At 38.4% G+C, this 20618-nt stretch overlaps 1 protein-coding gene across 2 annotated transcripts in view; it reads left to right on the top strand.

The window, feature by feature from the left end:
- Positions 1–20618, top strand: part of lrfn5a (leucine rich repeat and fibronectin type III domain containing 5a) — a 135732-nt gene that overhangs the window by 88655 nt on the left and 26459 nt on the right. The window lies entirely within an intron of this gene.

Here is a 20618-nt window from a genome sequence, read left to right as displayed (position 1 = left end):
GTTTTCTGTAGCCCCCTTGGCCAGATTTCTCATGCCTGCTACAACAGATTGTCAAACTGTAAACAGATCGGAGGCAGTGCTACTGGAATTTAAAGGCCCGTTTAGATGCATATAGAAAGTAGCAAGATCGTATGAAGCTTTTCAGTTCTGCTTTGGTGAATTATGCGTGAAGTCTCATATTTAATTAGCTTCATGTTATTATATGATTTGTTTTTTTACTCTGACATTCATCAAACTATGTAGACTTAACTGTCAAGATGTACTTGATAGCTTTTGCTGTCATATGCATGGTTTTACAGCACACAAACGCACACACACACACAGTTCCTTCATTAAGAAAGTGTAGGAAGTGTATTTTCCGTTCAGGGAGTTCACAATACATTTCTCTAAAGAATAAAGTCATCTACACCCATACATGTGCAGCAGCAGAGCATCTCCTGTCTAAATTTTCCACATACATCAGCAATTAACAAAGCTATCATGGGGCAGATGGTTGAAGAAGAAAGACAGCCAAAGAATCAAAAGGAATAAGGGATGGGAATGAGCTAAAAATACCTAATTTAACTTTTTATTTTGCTTTGCTGCATTCATTAATCTGTTTATGTAATGATCATCTAGTCAGGGTTAAGGGATTTGGGGTTTGCCAGAGCTAAAATGACAGAAAGGCAAAAGGCAGGATGCACACTGGACAAAAACAGCTTTCAGTGTCATAAAAATATGATGCTGTCTTCTGCTGCTGTGCTGATAAAAATGCTGACGATGAGCATTAGTAGTGAACATTTTAGTAGTGTCCATTCACCAGGCTGGAACGCGAACAGCTTAGAGAATAAAGGATGTCGATGTGAGATGCTTCAACTATACGGCCCACTCTCATACTGTTGTATTCTGTACATACTAGCAATACCTTGATGTATTAAATATATGGACAGAAGTGACAGAAAGGATAAAGCATTTCCCGTAGCTTTAGGACACTGATTCAGTACGTCTTTCACACTGTCCAAGGATGTATCTGTCACCACCAATTGGAGACGCATCACTTGCTTCGCTTCACTTTCACTGCTGAATTTCTCTTTGCTTTCCAACCAGCATAAGGCTAACCATAGCTGCCTGGAGGCAACCACCATTTTCTGTAGGGAACTCCTTGAGCTGAACTCCAGATCTGAGAGGCACAACTTCATTGGGCACATTTGCAATGGATCTGCTTTTACTGTATGGACTTGTAAAACCACAAGGCCTAGGAGAGAGAAACATAATCTGCTTGCTATCATGACCTTCCAGCCCACCACCTCCACACCTCTCTAGCTTGAATGGTGAGAGTGTGTTGCTAAGTGGCATATGCAACTTCTGTGTGAGTATCTACAGCCTTGGAAGTCTTGGAATCGGCCACTTAGCCAATAATCTGCATTTCTGAGAAGTCTCAGAGGTGAAGCATCAGTGTAGAACCACACTGTGGAGCCGCTGAGTGCCACAGCCTCCAAAGACACTATGCTAGACCACAAGCATAAATCCAAGCTCTTCCTTTGGGAGAAGTTAAAAAAATAAAACATGCTGAACCTATGTTTAACCTTCTTCGCTGCACTACATAAATCATCACTGCCTAGCCTTTCAGACCAGTTTTACTGCTTCAAGTATCTTGGTTTCTTATTCTCAAGCAAAAGTCAAAAAGAAATGGAGTGATATCAACAGTAATGCAGAGGATCTACTGGACCATTGAGGGAACATTAGGGGCTCATTTCAACTCTCACTTGCAGTTGCTAGTGACTGAAAGAATCGGATGGGGATCAAACCAAGCCTCCTCCTTTGTGTGGCAGGACTCATACTAAAGGGGAAAGTAAGATGTTCAGACATTTGGTCAGAGATCAGAAATTTAAGAACATTTAGCCCTCATGTGGCCTGAGAGTGGCTTGAAATCCCTCAAAAGAACCTGTAAAAGGCTGTTTGTGACAGGAACGACCTAACCGATTTGCTTAGCTTGCCTCGTGTGCATGCGAGCCCAGGATTAGCTACAGATAAAGACTTTCTAGGAAGATTTTCTAAGTTTGAGTTAATGAAAAGAAGGAAGAATGCTTAATACCTGCTTCTAAAATATACATTTGCTGACAAAAGTTAAATTATGACTTCTCAAATGGTATCGCTTACCGTACCTTACATAGCTCATGTCAACCTTATGCTATTGCAACTTAATGATGGATAAGGGTTGCTGTGGGCATATAGATGTATAGGTAATACCTCACCAACTGTCAGTCCAAAATTAATAACCTTAGGCTCTATGAATAAGAGTTGCTTGGGAGAATTTTCAGATATAACAAATCTACTTTTTCTTGCCCAGAATGACATTCAGAAAACCACAGGAAAATCATGATTTTTTTTTTTTTTGCTTCACCTTAATCAAAGCTGCTAGATGCAGTGAGTAAACACAGATGTTGTTGAATCAGATCTAAACAAATATACTTAGACAAAAAAAACCCCCAAAACAACACATGACCAACCTTCTGAAAATGCTTATTTAAACATTTTTTAAAGATTTATTTTTGGTCAGTAAACCTGTTTAGCTGTATGTGCCATTGCATATGGCCATATAATTGATCTATATCAATTTATATAAAAGTATAACTACTTGGTAAAGCAACTTATTTTTCTTTTTATTAATTAATGTGGGCAAAACGTAACGAGAGATTGCTTCATAAAAAAAACAGTACAAAACAGTTAACTCCAGTTATTATGGGGCTGTCTCTGACATATATTCTAAAAGATGTGAGATTTTTAAGCTTAGTCTTTTTTGCACACACAAACATCATCATCATCATCTTTCACCTCAGTCACTGAATCATTCTATGACTGTGAGCTGACAAGTAGCTTTTGATGGATAAATTTAGATTAGTCACACTCTCAGATGTTGTGAAGTGTGTATAAATCCTGGTATAAAAATAGGCGTGCATGTATTTTTATGCCACAGCTAATGTAAGCACGCATACGCACAAACACAAGCTGTATTTAGTCTAATTGTTGATTGTTTGTGCATATTTTTATATGTACACACATGAAAACAGACACACTGAGACTCACACATACACCATTGATCTGTATTTAACCTAGATACTGAAGTGATTAGCCAGTGGCTCTTGATAAGTCTGTCACACATTAAAGGCAACATAGCACATCCACTCTCACACACACATACATACATGCATATCGACTATGACTTGAGGCCTTGTTGTAAGATGTTTGTAACTCACTTTTCATATTTTTCCGTGCAACTTTTGCATCTTAGTCCAAAAGTAAAATAGAGCACGTCAGAAAATTATGGCAATATCAATGTTAATCAACCAATATCATTTAAAGGGATCCATTATCTAAATATAAAATCTATAAAAAGTATAATGAAATGTGGTGGATATAGATAAGGCATTATCAATCATAGGTAATTTCTGTAACTGTTACAAAGAAGTCCTATATGAATAACTCTTAATATTAATTGTAACATCATTAAGACCATTTTAATCTTTAAATTTAATGAAATTAAATGAAGTGGTTTTGGGAAATGCAACAAACAGCAGATAGCTATTTTCAGAGCAAAGAGTGTATTTATTTTCCCTTCAGCTAAAAAACCTACTTTACATTTACACACACTGACACCTGGGAAATGGCTGGTACAACCACATTGTTCTGGATTTAACCACTGGCCTGTTTAATGCTGGTCTCTGTATGGCTAAGTCAATTCTGGAATTATATTTAAAAATTGTTGCTTGTGTACTATCAGCTTTGGGGAAAAAGAAGCAGTGAAAAACCACAGATGACCTGACCACAGTACTCTCACCCCCTGTTCACTTTGAAGTACTCTACTACTATTTTTATTACTATGACACGATGGGACACCAAGGAGCAAGGTAAACACTGAGACAAAGGTCTGTGCAAGTTTAATATTTTCCTCACATGGCGGATTTCCTCTGGCCATGTCTTTACTGAGATTCACCTTTAATCTTTCTTTCTTCCTTTCGTTTTTCCTTCTTGTGCCTTTCTCTTTGTTGCTGTACACTTACCGTGCATTTGTTAATATTTCATCTCTTTCACTTTTTTTCCCAATGCAGAGCACATTAAATTTAGCGTTTCTGTGTGATTGGGTGTTAAATGTACTGCATGTAAATAATGTAAGAGTGTGCTCATGTTTGGATGACTATAAATTATTTATCCCACCCTCAGCCCCCACACAGACAAATACAATATCCACTGCGACAGACTGCTTGCACGCTACAGTCCTACCTGTTTGTGTCTATCCGTCCCTCCTCTTTTGCTCTCTGTATCTCATTTCTTATTGAGAATGTTAGTTAAAAATTACAAGAGCGAGAGAGCTTTTTTCCATGAAGTAAACATCTCAGTGGCCTGGCTGGAGACCAGTATTTAGCATAGTCTTTTTCAAACTTAAACTGTGTCTTTGGTACATCCTCCAGCTGCACTCACAGGCGGGAAAAGAGATATGAACATTCTTTATTTAGTAACTTGGATAACACCAAGATGCAGGATAAACTAGGTAGTCCATTGGTTATATAACCTCTCACTGTGAAGTATTTTAGCTCTGTATTTTCATTTATATTTTATATACCTTTTAGCGAACCAAGTAACTCTACTTTGTGCATTTTTTCCCAAATAGCTTGTGCTGAGGTACTGCGCATAAACAAAACTTAAATTGTCAGCTTTCAGCTTTCCTTAAAAAATCATTATTCAAATGACTAAACGGCAGAACCTTTAAGAAAGTAAAGCACAAAAGGTGCAGTCCTATTTAACTCTTAAGTAAATCCTAAAATCAGGCAGTGACTGAATAAATTAGTGTGATGGATGTTGCCCTTAATTCTTTTTGTATTAACCTTCTACTGTACGAGGATTACATGCCAGAAAATGTGCAAAAGAGAACGTCATGAAAATGTCAAAGAAAGAAATGTGTTATAAGGTGAAAGATAAGACCAGCATGAAGATGACAGGAAAGCAAAGTGTGGCTACAGAAATCAAATTTTAAAAAAAAAACGAGGTGTGTCACTATGACAACAACCTAATAAGTATAAAATATATAGGCAGGGCATTATTTATCTATTTAAATGTTGCCTAAATAATAGGGGTAACATAGAAGTATAGATGAGAACTGAAACTCAGTGACTAAATCTGAGGTATTTAGACAGATATAATTTGCAATCAGCTTTCACACTGATGACTGACAATAGCTGGTTTGACTATTGACAGAGATCCCAGTATTGTATTATTGATTCCCTCAGGGATGTAAGGTAACTAATGTCTATAAATGAAAACATAATGTTGGTAATTACTGGGTTATACACAAATAATACAAATAAGACATTCAGTAAACACTTAAATTGTGATTATTTTTATTTTGTGTTGTCAAACTAAAAAAAATAATAATAATAGCATTAGTAACCATTACTAATTACCCCACTTTGTCATGTAGGTAAAAAGTAGTATAAAACACCACACACTATGACCGAATCACAAAACAAACAGTTCTGACAGTAGGCATACAAGCGTGAGGATTTGCTTTCTTGAATGTGTAACTCACTTAAGCATTTGTAGAATATGCTTGCAGTCGTGGTTAAACATTTTCTTGTTTATGCTGCCAAATAACACCGAATCATTGCACAGATGTTATTTAAAAACCAAATCGCAGCTTTGCTCAAAGCTTCATTTGCTAGATCTGACAAAGTCTTGGAAACATGCATACTATATGATACTAAGAGTTGCACATGTAAGATGCCATTTTGGAATTTTGTTATGGAATAAAGCTTAAAAAAAGAATAAAGTTACATATTATACTAAGTATTATTCATCAACATAAACCAATTAACTGTATCTGTATTCAAGGTTACATTCAGAACTGCAGACGCTGTTGGTTTGGGGATTGTTAAAGGCTGTAGCTGTTTGATTGCTTCTGCACCAACACAGAGAAAAGTCAATAGTTGAGATGTGAGGGCCTAGTGCTGGGACGGAGGAGAATTTGGGAAGAAGAAGCTTCTACTCCTCTAGGAAATATCCTTTCTGTTAGATTTGCAAGCTGTGGTTTTCCAGCAAGAATATTGCTGTTTTATCTTTAATTCCTTGGAAGACTAAAGTTGACTGCTTCTCGATTATCATTTTCAAGTGCCTTACACACATGCACACATGTGCACAGGGAAATACACACATGCACATTTTCTGCAATCTTATCTGTCAAATGCACTAGTGCAGTGCAGTAGAAAATAAGATGAGAGACAGACAGGCACATGCGATATGTGAGACCAGAGTGTAATGCTTCCACATTCCACGTTGTGCTCTCATGCAGGCTATTTTCAGATACCACACACACACAGACCGACAAAGTGTCATTACAAGCTAATGCCATAATATGTTTGCCATGCCCTCCCACAACATTTTGCTCTGTAGGCCAGCCCCATTTACTGATCTGCATATAAACAAACAAAAACAATGTTGTTGTGCGCATTCAAATGCATGTGTGTGTGTTTTGCATGTGTATTCTTATATAAGCGTGCAGCCTCCTCTTGCCTGGAGGATGATGATGGAAACTGTTTGTCATCCTCCCACCTTTTTCTGTCTTTCTCTCTCTCTCCCTGCTCTGTCTTCATCCATTCAAATCAAAGGTACTTTATTGGCACAAAAAAAGGCATTTCCAGACTAGCATTAGAGTGCCGACATACGCAAATAGCCACTTAATTATGAAATCTGAACGCACATAATGATGGAGAAAAAGTGACTGCTAAAAGTGAGTGAATGGTTCAACGTATGTGTGAGTGTTCTAGGCAGCCTTTCAATGCATTTTAGTAATGAAAAATGCAGCTTTATTGCATTTTATTATTCCTTATGAAATGATCAGTTTCCTACGCTGCTGTCAGATAACACCCATGCATTCATTTAAAATTATGCCTCATATTGCAATGCTTTCAGTTGCTAGAGTAACGGAAGAGGAAATAGTCCCGTTCAATAAAGCTTTCTCAACTAAGTGTGTCCATTAGGCATCTTTGACAGGAGACTCTGCAGCTGGTGCAGACACTTGTGAGTGATTCCATGTCAGCTACCGGACCAGCTGACCAGGAGGTGAAGCTGGACGGTTTAAAACATTAGAAGAAATTCAAAAATTAAACACCGTAAAACAAAGTGTTTTATTCTTCTATGAAGCAGACTGTTTTATGGGGCATATTGTTGGGAACCCAACACGTAACACTAAGATGGTGTTCGCAGCTAGTCGGGTAAATGTGTTCATTGTGTTAAGCTTGAAAAGATTCCTGTGATCAATAAAACAGTTTTGTTAGCGTTGCTGTGCATTTTAAGCTATCTATATAAAAATATATGGAGAAAGAAAACTGAGCAAAACTTTGACTGTGATTTTCTCTAAACTAAAAACGCTAGTTGTGCACACGGTGCTCTCAGACACTACAAAAGACTGCTACAATATGACTTTGCTACTAACTCCAATTCACCATGTCACTTTGTATATATTTGTTGCTAGGTTATGTGAATATGTATCTGGAAGTAAATTATTTTCCTTTTATAGTGTCAGAGCACTTGATCAAAGAAAAAAAGAGCTCACTCCTTAAACAGTCACCCAATGGTGGAGACCAAAACAGAGATTAGGCCAGAAATACAACTCCAAACAAATGTTAATGTTGCTCTGTTTCTGATGATTGTGTTGCATTTTGCTTATTAATTATTAACTTTCTGAAATCCTGTAGGTGGTGCGTTCATGATTAGTTTTAATACCCCCAAAACAACCCATAAAATAAAGTCATTCTACATCAATACTAAAGAATATGTGAATATTAGTCAGAAATATTTTGTAATTTCTAGATAAATCTAATGATAAATCAGCCCATAATTAAGTACTTTTTTCTAGTTATTTAATTTTTGCTGGGATGCATTTTTATTAGCTATATTAAAGCCATTTTGATGTCTTAAATAAAAAGACTGTCCCTTTCTTTTTTTTGTCTTTCTCTCTTCATTTTATGTTATCCTACTTACCATAGTACTGTATTTGAATCCATTACTGCCAGTTTCTATCTTTCATTTATTCTAATATAAAGGAGGCTGACCCAATTTATAGTGCTTAAATAAAATATTCATTGCCCCTTTCCAATTCACCATTAATACTTTTTTCACCCTAGAGACCTAATTATGAAAATAAACCCTTTCTGTGTATCGTTCCCCCTCTTCTTCAAATTCATCTCAGTAATCCCACTTCCTTTTGCAGAAGGGGTCGATTCACTTGTTTTGCATTTATTTATGTCAGAAACAACGCAACATTTTGCTTGTAAAATAACCCTGCTGGTTAAGTTTATCATTCCTTCTGGTTTTGCTCAGTTTGCTTGTAAGTGTGCACTCACTTTGCTGCCATGTTGACTTCCAACCGTCTAAACAGGGTTAAGACATTTGCAGTACATAATTTTTTTAGCAATAAAAGTGTATTACTGACACGCGACTATTTTCTAATTAAGCATGTATCAGTATTAATATTGAGAAAGACACATTTTTAAAAATGTTTTTGTATATTGAAATAAATGTTACACCATAACAACCTACATGGTTTTAATTTGAATTAATCTCGCTTCCATTTTAGTCCAAAGCATCCACCTTTGTCACTCCAGTCTTCTCTATCCTCTATCATTACATTTGTAAACCTCCTCTGAGGTTTTTTTTCTCCTGCCTGGGAGCTCCATTTTCACCGCCCTTTGTTCAGGATATGCAAACTGCTCAATGTGAGTTGTCCCTGTGATATACTCCTTTCTAACTCTCCATCTCCATCTCTGCCTGTTTCCTTTGTGTTAATGCCACTTTCTGCAAACCATAAATCATAGCAGGTTTCCTAAGTGGGGGGAGTGGATGGAGGGCGCTCTCTTCTTTGCGTCTCTTCGCATAGTTGATTGCGTTGTATTGTTGACCCCAGGTATTTGAACTCATTCCTCTTCTCTCCAAATCATATCTCCACCTCTTCAAGTCTCATCACTGTCTCACTATCCTCATACAAGTCCTACACAACCCTCACCAATTTATCTGCCACTCATGACAGTGCAACAGTTCGTCTTTTGGGACCCTATCATGTGATTTCTCTACATTTACAAAGACACAGTGCAGCTCATTCTGACCTTCTCTACACTTCTCCGACAACACTCTCAAAGCAAACATCACATTTGTAGTGCTCTTTCTCGACATGAAGCCATGCTGCTGCTCACTGTTGTCACCTCTCTTGCCTCGCGTCATGGCTCATCTGCTTTATCCCTCTGTAGTTACTACAGCTCTGCACATCACCCTTGTTCTTGAATCCTCAAATATCCACTCTCCCTCCAATATTGTCGACACTTTTTTGTCTATATTTCCTTTGTGCCATTTTGTAGGTTAAAATATCCTTAATTTTTTTAACGTGTGCTTGCTTGAATGTAACAGAAAGTCATAGTTGTAGGCAGCAGATGCTTCCCTTCTCTTGGTTTGCCAATCTTCCAAAAGTTGGTAATGGCTCTCATTTTAACTATATTGGGTGGGACTTGTCACTGTAAAGGGACATACATAAGAGAGTTTAGATATGTTAGGTGTGTCCTTCTAATTTCTTCTCATATATACATGTACGAGTATATGAAAATGAGGTGCATCTGTAAAGGTGGTATAGATTAATAGAATGAAAGAAACATACATACCTGTGCTTCAAGTATGGGATGCGTGTGGTATGTGATATAAAAATTTAGATGACAGTGAGATAAATGGTACTCTTTATTTCAGCGTAAAAGTAAACACCTTAATCTAAGGCTGTTATTTATGCACTGTTGCAGTTTTGATTAGGCAGAAGCTATTAATGAGTTTTTTAAGCCTTACATTTTTGGAAGGATTGTTAATTTTTTTTTCAGTTAAAATTAAACAACCAGGAATTTTGTTCTCAAGGTTAAGAATTTCCAATTGAGCTAGACCTCATGGCCATGAGCAGGAAAGCAGGTATTAAATATGAATTGATGAAATTGAAGTGAGCCCTTCTTTGCTTCAATCCACATCGTTCTGTTATCATATGTATTCACAATTTTAATCTAAAAGCACCCTCATCTGTGTGCTGCACTAGTACAGAGAATATTTTTCGAGAAAATTCTTCATAACGGTCTCCAAACTGCCTTTATTCAAAATCAAGGGAATGCTTTTCAAAGGAGACTCAGTCACTTTTCATCCTGTGACTATGAGTCATAAATGCTTCTTTTATTCACCTGTTGCATGCACTCAGAAAAAATGATGCCCAGCAGAAACAAAGCTTGTTAATCTTAAGAGAGCTTTGCAGAAGATCACCAAAAGGCCTTCGAGCTATACTCACAGCCATAAATAGCAATTATTATTTACCAACCCTGCATTACACATACAGTAGCTCTGGGCATTTAGGAACCATTATTGTTTTCATATTGTGAAAGCCTAGATTTTTACTGGGTGTACTCAAAATAAATTGTTTGTTTTGAACATGCACGACTATTTTAACACATGTTAGAGGTTTTAAAGTGTTTCCTGCGCATTGATGGAATAAAAACATTTTTTGTTAGGATGACAAAACAAAAACACCCAAAAATAAATCACTGTGCTAAATCACAAAATGTTAAATTGCAGACATTGCCAACAAAAAGTACAACTGAGGATTTTGACAGTCTCATTTCTTTTATGGATGTTTTTATGTTTTAAAATGTTGTACATACTTGGCCCAATCCTGATGCTACATCTAAATCCAAGGATCACCTAAGTATACTACAGTGAACATCAAGGCAATCCATGGGATGCTTTATCATTTCAAATGCAAAATCTTAATCTGCATGTGAAATAAATGAGTAAAACGATGGTTTAACATATCAGATTCGAAAAATTCAGGACATCACCAATGTGAGTGGGATTCATCTTCTGGGATCAATTTCTGAAGTATTTTGTTCTGAATATAACAATCCAATTAGCTTTCCAGTTAGTTTCCAGTTAGCCTCATTCAAGATTTTATCTTAATACAGAATGCATTCTAATCTAAACCACAGTCACCAAACGTCATTGATACCTCATAAAATAATGAGCTGAGACAGTTTTACACAGTGTCTTCAGCCGCTTTGATATATGCATCTGTGTGCATTTTGACAGATTTTATAGCATAGAAAGTGTATTGTGAACATGAGGGTGCATCCATTCAGTGATACTTTGCTGTCTCTTGAAAAATAGTGGTGTGATGCAATGTTGCAGAAATAGAATTGTAGACCAGATATTACACAGCTTCTCCATGAATCAGGCACTTAAAGCACCAAACCGCCAAGATCTCATGTTACAAATCTTACTGTCTCACTGCTTTCTTCCTTTTACTGCTTCTCTTCTGTTCTCAGTCATACAAAAACAGAAGCCAGTGCATTTATAACTGAATCTAAAACCAATACATGTCTCAGGATAGTACATCTAGTATACATTTCTGTGTGCATGCATTAAACATGCTTCCACATCAGTGTGTCGCCTATGGCTTTTGGGCATGTGTGTGTTCTCACGTTCCACTCCTACCAGAATGACCTTGGCGGTGATCATCTTGAATTTCGGGCAGCTCGTGTACTCCTATAAATCATCCAGCTGGCTGTATCTGCCTTTGATTGGTTTGATTTGAACCATTAAATCCAATTCTGTCATGAAGCGGAGATTGTGATGCAGGACAGGAGGCAGGCTTAAGGAGGATTTTTCATCCTTAATGCAATGAAAACATGCATGTGCAGAATGAATTCAGTATAAAGTCAGGTGGAGAGACTGAAATAGACTGTTCAGTAAACCCCTTTCCTAACCAGCAGTTGTTCTGGTAATACATATAGCTGGGAATGAGAGATATTTATATACAAAACTCACGTTTTTTAAATGCCACAAAGACCAGAAGTATAAAAAATGGATTGCACAATGTGTTCACCTGCTGCAAACAGAAGCATACATCCCTTTCTTGAACACTGTTGCAGTAGTAACGAGTATCCAGCGGCATTTGTTTTTTTGTTTTTTAGGTAATTTTAGGTACTCGCAGTTGAAAACTGTACCTGCTCCATATTATTTATGAACATTTATACTCTAGTTTCCATGACTGTTGTTACACAGATTAGTTCTTATCCCAATACCAAAATATTAAGCTTAACTATACAATTATGGATTAAAATGGTCAACCTGAATATTACCTGCAAAGGTGGCACTCCATTCAATCCTGATATAAGTTGGTCTTATTGTTTTTTTTTCTTTACAGTATATAAAAAATATTTATATTACAGCCTTTCTTTGTTCAAGTTATGCATTCTAACAGTCTTTTCAGGATAGTGTTTGTGGGAACTATGGTGTTAAACCTGCTTCACTGCTCATCTCATCTCATACTAGTACCAACAGGCTTCTCAGATAAATGCATCACCACAAGTAGTGGTAGTTTGTATTTTAGTGATTGATAAAGCCTGTTTTTTGCACATTGACCACTGAGATGAAAAGGTTAATTGAAGAATGTTTTAACACATTTTTAGGTTAGGTTGATATTTTTTAAAATTATTAAGTGGAATCTTTAGCAAATCTATCACTATTATAATTAATGTGTGTCTGTATGTACACAGAAGGTATCGAGTATCTGTTTTAAATGCAAAGCATGCATACAGATTAGACTTAAGTCTTGGTGCGGCTGGGATTCATTTTCCTGTGTGTGTGTGTTTAGGCCTACTCAGCGCTACGTTCTCACAGTGCACTAATTGAATAAAGAGTAATTGTGATGTATTTAGGCAGCTGCTGACCCCTGTTGTTCAAGTGAGTAAACCATTAGCTTAAGCATAAAGTTTACTTCAGTGGACGCACAGAAAAACAAAGCAAACGGTGCAGGAGAGAGAACACAAAGCCAGCAGGTTACGTTAAGTCAGGGGTGTCCAAACTCCGGCCCGCGGGCCAACTGTGACCCGCGGGCCATTTTTAATTGGCCCACAAGTAATTTTATAAATAGAATAGAATATGGCCGCACATCAACTTTTGCTTGAGTGTATTGCACTTCTTAGTTTTAACATCATGGGGAGCTGCTGTTGATCAAGGCAGTTGCTCCACCTAAAAGGACAATCACAGAAGAAATGTACCCCAAGTTACTAAACAGAACCAAAGAAGCAAAAGGTAGAAAGTGAATGCAGAGAATTTCAGACACGGTGGGAGAGTGAATATTTCTTCAAAGAATTCAAGGGGAAGTGTGTCTGTTTGATCTGCACTGAAACTGTGGCAGTTATGAAAGAGTATAATGTACGACCTCATTATGAAACCAAACATCAGGCCTATGCATCCTACACTGGTGCTGAGCGAGAGCAGAAATTAAAGCAAATGGTAGCTCTCCTGCGGGGCCAGCAACAGTATTTTTTTCGTGCTCAAATTGTCCAGGAAAAGGCTCCAATAGCCAGCTATGAGGTCGCCCAACTCATCGCAAGACATGGCAAGCCTGTTTCAGATGGAGACCTCATAAAACACGGCCTCGTTAAAGTCACTGAAATAATGTGCCCGGAAAAAGTGCAGGACTTCAACAACGTCAGCGTGTCCAGAGATACAGTTGTGCGACGCACTGAAGACTTGTCAGCCAACATTAAACTGCAACTGTCTGATGAAGCTGTGCTTATGGAAAGCTGTGATGAAGGCAGTTTTGTCTTTAATTATATTCAACAATATAACATATTCGATCACTTTTAAGTGATTTTTCTAACTTTAATACACTAAAGTTAAGGTTATATACCTAATTTCTAGTAGGTGGCCCAGCCCCTCCTATATTTTTATGTATGTGACCCGCAGTGAAAAAAGTTTGGACACCCTTGCTTTAAGTGGTCTGGGCATTGGTGCATTTTGTTATGCATTAGATGCTGGTATAAGCCATGAAAGGTGCAGGCTTGTAGCCACAGAAGACCATGTAAGCTATTAATTTGATTGACAAAATGAAAAACAGAAGCTGAAAGGTATTTCCAGCAACAACAAGTATAACCTACAAGCTTTAATTCTCTTAAAGTCTGTGAGCATGCAAACACTAGCGCTGGATGTTGTTGCATTTAGCTTAAATTTTGTTTCGATTGACCCAGATCCTTCTTTAATAGGTGGGTGCATTTCCTGCAAGTGCTTAGTTGCATTAATGAGTGAAATTAACAGGGAAGTGGGAGCTTTTTTCCAACATGCTTTTCCAAGTCAAAAAAGAACACACGAAACACAACAAATCTTTTTTGATTCGATCTGACATCATTATTAACGTGAATAACCACAAATAAGTTGCATTTATTGTCATTTAGTGTGTATGGCTCATGTCTCGTGCCGAGCTAAAGAAAACACAGGGTCCACATATTAACTGCTCTGGAGCTCTCAATCATGTCACATGAGCTCCCAGTGGCAATATCTACGAGCACTTTAACCCTTTCCACCCTGGTGATTCCTGTACAAGGTTATGTTATTGACCCGCTGCCACTTTTAGAAAGTTTCCAAGCATGGCCCATCAGTAAGTATTAAAGTGGATACAATGCTTTGCTTTATTTCTGTTGCATCCCATTCGGTAGGGTTGCAGCTGAATTGCAGTTTGGAAGAGGCTAAAATAAAACCTTTAAAAAAGAAAAATCCTTCTCGTTTAGTGTTTAGGACAAAAATTCTCACACGTTTTTTATCCACAGAGTTCAAGGTTATTATTTTGAATTACATTCTGAAGACATGTCTTGCTGGATTTTGGGGCTGTTACTTTAGTTGGAAACTTCAAAAGTAGGGTAGAATCTGCTGGGCTATATTCTCTTTAATGTGCTGAAAAAACAGAAAATTAAATGTGATCATTTCTGTGTCAATAATCTGATGCAATGTGGTTAAAAGCTACAGAACAACTCTGAAGTCAACCTCTCTTTTTTGTCATCCTCGAGTCAGCTTGAAAACTTTAAATGATTAAAAACGTGAATTCATCCAGATCAAAGAAAAAATGCTTGCTTGTTCTTACCTGGTGGCTGTCTGAGGTGGTGCAGGTCATCGACTAATCTGGAAGGTTGGTGGTTTGATGTCTGGCTGCTCCAAATATTGGGCAAGATATTAAACCCAAGTCGCTCACTGATGCATCCATCAGAGTGTGAATGTGTATGAAAGTTAGATAAAAGCACTTTAATAGAAAGGAAAAAAACATAGAAAAAGTGCTTGTATGAATGGGGGAACGAGGCGAGTTGTATAAAGTGGATTTACGATAACTAACACATGTAACAGCAACAAATTCACTGAAAGGATTTCATTATAATATCTGATGTTGATCTTACACCATAAGGGAAACTTTTAAAACTGGGGTACATCATAAGATACTTCAGTTACAGTGGGGCAAAAAAGTATTTAGTCAGCCACCGATTGTGCAAGTTCCCCCACTTAAAATGATGACAGAGGTCAGTAATTTGCACCAGAGGTACACTTCAACTGTGAGAGACAGAATGTGAAAAAAAATCCATGAATTCTCATGGTAGGATTTGTAAAGAATTTATTTGTAAATTAGGGTGGAAAATAAGTATTTGGTCACCTCAAACAAGGAAAATCTCTGGCTCTCACAGACCTGTAACGTCTTCTGTAAGAAGCTTTTCTGTCCCCCACTCGTTACCTGTACGAATGGCACCTGTTTGAACTCATCATCTGTATAAAAGACACCTGTCCACAGCCTCAAACAGTCAGACTCCAAACTCCGCCATGGCCAAGACCAAAGAGCTTTCGAAGGACACCAGGAAAAGTATTGTAGACCTGCACCAGACTGGGAAGAGTGAATCTACAATAGGCAAGCAGCTTGGTGTGAAAAAATCAACTGTGGGAGCAATCATCAGAAAATGGAAGACATACAAGACCACTGATAATCTCCCTCGATCTGGGGCTCCACGCAAGATCTCATCCCGTGGGGTCAAAATGATCATGAGAACGGTGAGCAAAGATCCCAGAACCACACGGGGGGACCTGGTGAATGACCTGCAGAGAGCTGGGACCAAAGTAACAAAGATCACCGTCAGTAACACACTACAACGGCAGGGAATCAAATCCCGCAGTGCCAGACGTGTTCCGCTGCTGAAGCCAGTGCATGTCCAGGCCCGTCTGAAGTTTGCCAGAGAGCACATGGATGATACAGCAGAGGATTGGGAGAATGTCATGTGGTCAGATGAAACCAAAGTAGAACTTTTTGGTATAAACTCAACTCGTCGTGTTTGGAGGAAGAAGAATACTGAGTTGCATCCCAAGAACACCATACCTACTGTGAAGCATGGGGGTGGAAACATCATGCTATGGGGCTGTTTTTCTGCCAAGGGGACAGGACGACTGATCCGTGTTAAGGACAGAATGAATGGGGCCATGTATCGTGAGATTTTGAGCCAAAACCTCCTTCCATCAGTGAGAACTTTGAAGATGAAACGAGGCTGGGTCTTCCAACATGACAATGATCCAAAACACACCGCCCGGGCAACAAAGGAGTGGCTCCGTAAGAAGCATTTGAAAGTCCTGGAGTGGCCTAGCCAGTCTCCAGACCTCAACCCCATAGAAAATCTGTGGCGGGAGTTGAAAGTCCGTGTTGCTCGGCGACAGCCCCAAAACATCACTGCTCTCGAGAAGATCTGCATGGAGGAATGGGCCAAAATACCAGCTACTGTGTGTGCAAACCTGGTAAAGACCTATAGTAAACGTTTGACCTCTGTTATTGCCAACAAAGGTTACGTTACAAAGTATTGAGTTGTATTTTTGTTATTGACCAAATACTTATTTTCCACCCTGATTTACGAATAAATTCTTTACAAATCCTACCATGTGGATTCATGGATTTTTTTTTCACATTCTGTCTCTCACAGTTGAAGTGTACCTCTGGTGCAAATTACTGACCTCTGTCATCATTTTAGGTGGGGGAACTTGCACAATCGGTGGCTGACTAAATACTTGTTTGCCCCACTGTATAATAACTCAGGGATATTCCAAATGAACGAAAACATTCAGGAAAGGCCTGTGATATAACATCTTGCACTTACTTTTTTGAAGAACTATGAGGTGGGTTATAAGCCACAGATAACTAAAATGCGAGACTCATTATCTGCAAATGATACAAAATCAACAGCTTTATTGTAATGTCATAGATTAGCTTGAGCTTTGCATGTTATTTTCCCTAATAGGTGATTGAGATGCACCTGAACTAATGCTTAATGTTCTTAAATGTAGTCCCTGCGGTAATCTAATTTTCTATATCACTTTAATATCTGGAGGTTGTAAGCTTCAGTGTATTTTTTCCTGTCAGGAAGAATACTTCGCAGTAAACAAATGTCACTCTCACCAACAAGAGCCCAGTCCTCTCAGACTGTGGGAGGACCCTTAAATGCGTGAAGGGTTTTCCTAACACTGACATAAATAATCTATTTCAACACAACAAGTGCTGTAGTAAACTACCTTACACTCCTCAGTAAAGAGCCCTGCAAAACCACTGGATGACACTTTAGGATTGTCAGAGTAGTTTCCTACTTCTGATGCTACATCCACGTCACGTGGTAAAGATTGTTGCTACGAGCTCTCGACTTACAACAGTCACTCAGAGATGAATACCAGCGGAACAGGTGCTGTTTTATTTAATGAGTCACTTTAAATAATCGCAGGTAGTTTTTAACTTTCATCTTTTGTGCATCACTTTTGCAAATTTAGCCAGGTTTTGTGGTAAGTCACTGGAGAAATAGACTAGGCGCTTAGTTCCTACTTTACGTGCAAGCTTCAAATGATGGGCAGTCTAAGGTCTGATTTAGATTTCTGCGGGGAAACTTTGTTGAACCTTTGTTTGACCCTATGACATAACCTATACAAGCGGTTGAAATTGTTGTCAGCATGTATGCTTGTGCTAATTGCTATTATTATTATATTGCGTATTAATAACTGTGTGGTCGTGGTAAAGCGTTGGGGGAGTTGAATTAGTTTGTTGAGAATAGAATTTGCTAAAGTGTCATTTAAATGGTTTACCATAAAGTGCATGATCACATTTGTATCACTCGCTTATTGGATGTGTGAAAAGCTCATCAGGAGGAAAAAAAACACTCAAAAAGTCTTCAATGGTGGCTTCTCCGCAGCTTCAAAGAAGTTTGAATGTGCGAATACTTCCAAGCCACCACTCTTAACTGCCAAGTTGTGCCTCTGGTTATCCCTGTGAGATTTGAATGCAGCCCGAGATCAGTTTCAGTATATGGAGCGTGTGGAGAATCCATTTGAGCTGTCCGGGGAAGCCGGTTGTTCATCAGTGAGCAAGCCAGGGGTGAAACTGGCTTTATGGGAGACCTTCGGGGGAACAGGGTGGATGGATTTCAAAGAAGTGGATAAAGCAGCACACACATGTGTGAAACAGAATCGTATTTTACACATCGCTGCAAACAGAGCTTAATTTGTCTTCCTTACCCATAATCCCTTTGGTTAATTCACCATTCCATTTGATCCCAGTGGTCCTACATGTCACCTCAAGCTACATCAGGTTGCGAGTGAAGAAGAGTTTGTGTGAAAATTAAGTTCAGTGCTGGTGAAATGCTCACTTTTATATGTGTGTGACATATAACCTTATCCCTCCTGTGTAGCGGATGGCTTTACGGTTTGCATATCGCATACAAAGCGTGACAGAACAACGTCCTCTTCATCTATCCTGCCTCGTCTCCTCTCTCTAAATGAAATTCGTCCCTCTCCCCCTTTTTCTTTCACACCTCAGCACTCATTTTAATTAGCTGGCTCTCTGATCGCTCTTTTTTTCCTCCTCACTCTCTCTGATAATTCTCCCCGTTTCCTTTCCATTTCTCTGTCTCACTCGTTCATTCTCATTACAGTCATTTCTCAGAGTAATTAATGAGGTGATATCTGCTTTCGTGTCAGAAAGGTCAAGAGCTGTCTCTCGCTCGCTCTCTTGCTCTTTCTGTAGCACCAGAGCATATGAGTCATCCGGTGATCTATTTAGCTGCTGCTCCATCTTTCTGGTCTTCTTTCGCTGCACTCAAACAGAGAGGAAAAGAAAAACTGGACTTGTACGACCTCTGACATCGTAGCAAATTTCATGTCAGTGATTTCACACAGATGTAAGAAGTACAGAGAGAGGACCTCACAACTAGACTACAGATTGGTGAATGGTTTTGTAATCAGTCCTGGGTAGTGTGTTAATATTACACGACTCTATATAATTTATTAAACTCTGGTCTTAACATACAGGTGCCATTTACAGTAGTTTGAAAATCTAAAAGTAGCAAATAGTAGGATACAAAAAATACTTTTGATCTCCAGGTAGGTTATGTAGTGGCCAGTGCTCCAAAGCCCAGGAGCCTGACACTCACCCCAACATTAAATGGCCATGGAAGGATTACTGAACTGAACATGGACACAGACCCAGGCATGCAAAGGGTCAAGAAGACCTGGCTCAGATTTGTCTTTTCCAGTCAAAAGACAAGAGAGGAAGGGATGCAGAACAACCTAAGTAACACACATAAGAAAAACAAAGGAAAAAGCAATAAAATATCCTCAAAGTGATGTGATAAGATAAGATAAGAGCTGCAAAACAACCATGAAGAGGCTAAGTATGACAGCAAAATGATAACAATGGAATAAAAAACAGTGATACACAAAAACAAAGCCACCACAGAGAGACTGGAAGTGGTAGGATCTTGTAATTCTTCTCCAGGAAAAATACATCTGACAAAAACAAAATGTGGTTCCAGTTTGGAATAAACAAGAGAACTATGAGGTTAGCATGAGCAGTGTTGGTTGTACTAACAGTCTATGTCTGGGAAGTGCAGTGCAGGAACACCACAGTGATGAATTCACACCACAGATGGAGGCAAAATTGAACAAAAAAGCATTTTGATTTTAACACCTTCACTGTGTGCTTGTTAGTGATGGGAATGACATCCAAGGACTGATGAGACGTGTTGCTTTCTACAAGACATTCGGTTGCGCGGCTCCTTTATTACACAGGGACTCGGGTAATGGTATGAACACCAGCTACGCAAGTTGGTTAGATGAACCGGCCGTACCATGTGCTTTCTTTGCAAATACTCTGGCTTAAAATTCATTTTTTTGTTGAAATGGCTCCAAATGCTGCTGCTGTTTCATTCTGCACTCATGTCCTTTCCACTAACTGGCTGCTTCTCAGCAAAGACACTGATTGGAACAAATCAGTCTTCAAAGTAATGACATATTATGGGCAATTCTCTCAAAGCAGACCAAACTAAGACGTTATTGCTGAGGTTGAGGTTTATGTTTTTACCCTTCTTGGATTCTCAGAGTGTAAAAATCTGTTTTGTGGGATATTTTTCCCTTTTTGGTTTGGATTTGATTTATAAAGCAGTAGCAGGCCATGAATAAAACAGTTTACCTATACATATGCCATGGTGTGTTATTTATAATAGGTTATCTTATGAGAGAGTGAGCATTCCCAGTTGTAACTTTAAAACATCTTAACAAACCTATTATGGAACACACAGCATACAAGTTGTTTCTATTGTTTTGCTGCATTTTTGTTCAAATGAAAAGTGTGAGAAAAGTTCACAGAGACAAATCCTCAACTTCTGTTTCACCCTCATTATGTCTGTGTTGTGTTCTTCTGTGAATGCGTAGATGTTTGCGTGTGCATGCTTGTTTGT

The sequence above is a fragment of the Maylandia zebra genome, linkage group LG19, assembly GCF_041146795.1.
Source record: "Maylandia zebra isolate NMK-2024a linkage group LG19, Mzebra_GT3a, whole genome shotgun sequence".
NCBI lineage: Eukaryota > Metazoa > Chordata > Actinopteri > Cichliformes > Cichlidae > Maylandia > Maylandia zebra.
This window is presented reverse-complemented; position numbering and strand designations above follow the sequence as displayed.